Source organism: Alosa alosa, chromosome 24 (genome assembly GCF_017589495.1).
Source record: "Alosa alosa isolate M-15738 ecotype Scorff River chromosome 24, AALO_Geno_1.1, whole genome shotgun sequence".
Taxonomy (NCBI): domain Eukaryota; kingdom Metazoa; phylum Chordata; class Actinopteri; order Clupeiformes; family Clupeidae; genus Alosa; species Alosa alosa.
In genome coordinates, this window is record NC_063212.1 from 20,969,939 (window position 1) to 20,974,938 (window position 5,000).

Genomic DNA, 5,000 nt, shown 5'->3' on the forward strand with positions numbered 1-5,000 from the left:
GTTTGGATTTAATTTGTTTATGTGTAGGCTACTTTGTCCATGTTTTAGATGCGGTTGGCGTTTCTCTCTGTGGATGTGATGGACATGTCGTGGGGACATTTTTTCTTGGTGCTTTACACAAAATACGGGCTGTGAAAAGAGGGGAGCGACTTTGAGCTTTTATGCGCAAAACAAGAGTTCGGACTTCACTTGTTGGACAAAACAGAATGAAGTCGAGGGCACAAACATACATGAGCAAGATTGGGGGGCACACACAAAAATACATTTCAAAACATGACACTTGGAGGTACCATCAGAAAGGGATATCGGACGCTAGACATCTGTCGAACTTAACTACAAAACTATTAAGGTGCGTGTTAACCGGGAACACACTAATATGAGGAGGTCCAGCGTTATGTCTGCAACTACAGGAAAAAGGCTCTTTGTTCTGTTTTGTTTTCCGCTATTTTACTTGTCTGTTTTATATGCTTACACGTTAAGAGGGGGACTACTGTGACCTGCTCACAGTCGGGACATTTTCCCCTCTGCTCACCTGAAGAGCTTCTCTGAAGAACACATTATTACGAGAACATGGAAAGAGACTGAGGAGGAGGAGGAGGAGAAAAAAAAAACAACTGTACATTTTTAAGTGTAAGAACAAGCTGACAAAAAAAAAATATTTGTAAATATTCAGTTTCTTGTTTGTTTATTTTTTTGAGTGAATGAAATACTTTGTCAGCAAGACAACAGGTGCAAGTTCCAAATTGGCCGACAAAGTCCATTCTGCCTCCTTAAATATAATGATAATAATAGAACTTCTCTGTACTGAACGCAGTTGCAATGTGTGTGTACTGTGTAGGAATATGGCTGGGTGGCTAAGTCCAACTGCCAGGCTGTAGCTTGCTCAGGGTGTGGGGTCGGTGTCTGCTCCCCAGTAGACTTTCACATGTTAAAGGCTGGACGCTGGTTGAGACACCCTGCGCATGCAGCTCAAGAGACCGTTACCATAGCGTTGACCCACAGGTCATACAGGCACAGGTTAGCAAGGTTCAAGGTCAGGTCAGGGTCAATTGGATTATTGGTCAAAATTCAGTTCAATTCAGACAGAGGCAGAGAGAGAGAGGGTGTGTGTCAGGGTTATTTTTGACTAAAGAATATTTTCTTGAACAAAAATATCAGTATTGTCGTAGAGGAATATATGAACACAACTCTCCAAGACCCGTCCACCGATGACGAAGAAAACTATTTCTCATCTGTCCACCACAAAAATACATGCAGTATCACATCATGCAGAACCTGTTAGGCCGGTGTTGGTGTCTTCTCTATGACGCCCTAAAGACAGGACCACACATGTTCTTTGGAAGTGTTTTTGCTTTTGTTTTGTTTTTTAACTCTGAGAACAGAACGACGATCAGTTTAGGTCAGTAGCATACAAACCTGTTGGTTTTGAACAGGCAGAAGCACATGACATTAAGAAACAAACAAACAATAAATAAATAAACAAACATTGGGGACCTCGAGATAAGCGAGAACTTGCACCTGTTGTCTAGACTTCCTTTCTTTGTTGAAATCAGAAAACCCAAGACTTGAGACGAGGAAAAACCATGTTAATACTGGATTTTAAAAAAAGATAATTATTACAAAAAAAGAAAAGTAAAAAATGATATAAATAAGGTGATGATATTTCTGTTTAATTTAGAAGTTATTACACACTTGTATGCTGTGATTCTGACCTGGAAACATTAAAGACATTCATAGCCAGAGAGAAACCATGTGGACTTCTTGTTATTGTCTCCCTCAGTCTGTATTGAATGCAATGTGGTTATTGTAATATAAAAAGTACGGAGCCTGTCAAGGGACATGTGCAAAGAAATTTGTTTTCAAGTTTTTGGTGCACGCACTAGATACTTTTGTGTGTGCAACAGAAACTTAGAAAAGCAAAAACTGAATTAAAGACCTATTGCAGATGTCACTTTAGGGGCTCCGTACAAACATGTGTTTATGATCAGAATTGTGTGCTTGTAAAGAAGGGGTTGCCTTCCCAGGGCAGACCATGCAGGACATGGTGAACACACAGGAGTCCCAGGCCTCAAGACCACCCTCTAAATCAAATGGTAGGTACAGTATATTTATATACCGTTCACGTATACATATACGTGACAATTCAGCTCACGTTGCACAACGTTGGACTGGAGCAATGCGAGCTGGACTTTCACGTGACTGTTTTCCCAAGATGGCGCCCGCCTGCATATGTGAAAAGTACTGTTTCTAAACTATATTTTTAATAAACTGTCTGTACACTTACAAAGTTCTCAATGCTTCGGTTTACATGTAGGGCCCCTCATTATATGCTACCGTGGAACTGTGGTGCTATTTTGAGCCTTGTTAGTGGTATAGAAATAGCGATTTCTTTTTACTTTACATGTGCCCCGAAGACTAGCGTTATAAGCTAATTAGTGTTTTTTGGTAAAACTGGTCACGTTCGATTAGCATGAAAACATATCCCAGAGAACGAACAAACTCAGTACACATGTGTTATTAAACCTTAGGTTCATTTTGCACCGGAATTGTACCACCAACACCAGTGCTAGCCTTACATTCATGTCAAAATGGCTGCCGTGAAAAAGGTCTATTCTTGACATTGTGGCCACATAATTTCCTGTTGACATAAAGTGCATAAAGTCTACGAGCTGTCCTCAATAAAACCAAACCAAGTGGTTGTATTGGTCCATTGATAACATATTGAACTGTAGCTATGAGTTAGATAGAACAGCAAAACCGGTACAGTCTGAAGTTAGCAACAGCTGGACTGAGTGAGTGTCCCTACAAACTAGCAGCTGGCTCATACTGTAGGAAGATGACCCGACTTAATGGCCAAATCTTCAGTGTCATTTTTTAATTCACTTCAGTTGTCCATGCGCTTGTTTTCACCGAGTCGTCCCGCGATGTTGGGCATTGGCTGAGGCTGGAGAGAAGAGACCTCAGGCCCAGAGTGTCGTTGGCTTAGTTTGGGACAACCTGTGTGGGCAGAGGATATTCAACACCTCACCTACCTCGCTCCTCACATTTGTGATGTTTATTAAGTAGGTCTTCAAATTATCGGTGAATACTATTTTAGTAATGGGTAACACTTTACGGTAAGGGTACATGAATTATCATGAATTAATTCATGATTTACTTATTACTTCATTCCTTAATATCTCATGAATCATCCGGAATTTACATGAGTTCATAGTCTGTCATTCATGACCTCATACATGAACAACACATCAACTAAAGCTTTAAGTATGGTGAGCACATCATTATGATTTATGATTGATGATTCATAACATATAAAGGAATGAAGTAATGCATAAATCATGAATTAATTCATGCATGAATTCATGTACCCTTACCGTAAACTGTTACCTAGTAATAACTGCCACAAAGAAGTTTGAAGAAAAGAACATGAAATTAATTTTTCTGGACATGGTACCACATGACATGGAATGTCCCATAATTAGATTACATGTCTATATTGATTACACGATTATATTGATTATGTGTCATTTTGATGAATTTTAACATATTATGTAGATTTAGGCCTATGTCTGGGGTGATCAGTTGGTTGACTTTCAACATTATAGATTTGTTTCCAATTCAGTGTATGTTCATGCACATTAACTGGTGTTGCATGGTTGTATGTCACAATAAGATGATGTTATTACATTTGTAAGACCACAGTGTATTTTATTTATTTTTTTTATTTATGCCCAATCATGGCATGAACTCATTATATAGGAAGAGGGGCCTGAACATTTCTCTTTCAGGATTGAACATAAAAACTGTACAGGAGCAACTAATGCATTGCATTTAAAACCTAATACCTGCATATAGCCCTTCCCTACTGTATCTTTCCATGTCTTGGTAGTCAGTTGAGTCAGTAGTAGGCCTACAGCATGACCACAAGAGGGCGCTAATGCTTATGTTTATGGTCCTCTGGTGGGGAGAGTGTCCAACTCGCATTCTTTCAGTGTCTGAAACCGCATTGCTGATAACATGGCCGTCTGTCTCTCACAAATCTCTCAGGGATGGAGCAATATCATGACTGATAGTACTGCTTGTCCTCCCTACAGTTTAATCTGGCTCAACATGCCCCAGCTAACAGGTGGTAACCATATCTGTGTGTGTGTGTGTGTGTGTGTGTGTGTGTGTGTGTGTGTGTGTGTGTGTATGCATATGTGTGTGTGTGTGTGTGTGTGTGTTTTGTGTGTGTATGCATATGTGTGTGTGTGTGTGTGTGTGTGTGTGTGTGTGTGTGTGTGTGTGTGTATGCATATGTGTGTGTGTGTGTGTGTGTGTGTGTGATCTTGTATGTGCATGTTTGGAGGGAAAGACAAAGTGTAAGGCCTGTAAGATATCAAAGTGTGTTCCTAGAATCATCGCTGAGATTGTGCCAGAATCACTTCAGTTAATAAAAGCTGTTGCCATGCAGCCTTATCATTTGTGTATTCCCATCTCCGTCAGAAGATAGGGGATTTAGGCAGCATTTGGCAACATGACATTGAAACTCTGTGGGGGCAGAAACTAAATGAATCACTTCACCCACATGATAATGGAAAATCCTCAACTCGTAAACACATCAACATTTCAGAACTTTATTGCAAATAGTTGGTGCTTAACAAAGTTGCCAAAACAGCACATTATCAAATTACAATGTAAAAAAAAAATTAAGGTACAGTTTAATAATAATAAAAAAGGATGTTGTGCTCATTATGGTGATACACTGAAAATGTAGTCTTTGTTTGAAATACATTAACTAAACATATTACTAATAAATCATAACGACATAAAACAAAATATTTTCTTTCGTTAAAAAAAAAAACTGACTTTCCTGTTATGAAGTTAAGATGTTTCTCTAAGTACTGGTTAACTGGAATGTGTCCGACCACTGGATAGATAGGCACTAAAATATTTTTTTCCTAGAGTGTGTGTGTGTGTGTGTGTGTGTGTGTGTGTGGCTTCTGACATTAAGCACTATT

At 39.2% G+C, this 5,000-nt stretch overlaps 1 protein-coding gene across 1 annotated transcript in view; it reads left to right on the forward strand.

Annotated features, from left to right (window-relative positions):
* The window catches only part of nlgn2a (neuroligin 2a), a 146,498-nt gene extending 144,750 nt beyond the window's left edge, over positions 1–1,748 (forward strand). Inside the window, exon 9 of the mRNA XM_048236059.1 lies at positions 1–1,748. This exon is cut by the window's left edge and continues 4,068 nt beyond it. The gene's annotated coding sequence lies outside the window, so the exon portion shown is untranslated.
* The last annotated feature ends 3,252 nt before the right edge of the window (positions 1,749–5,000 follow it).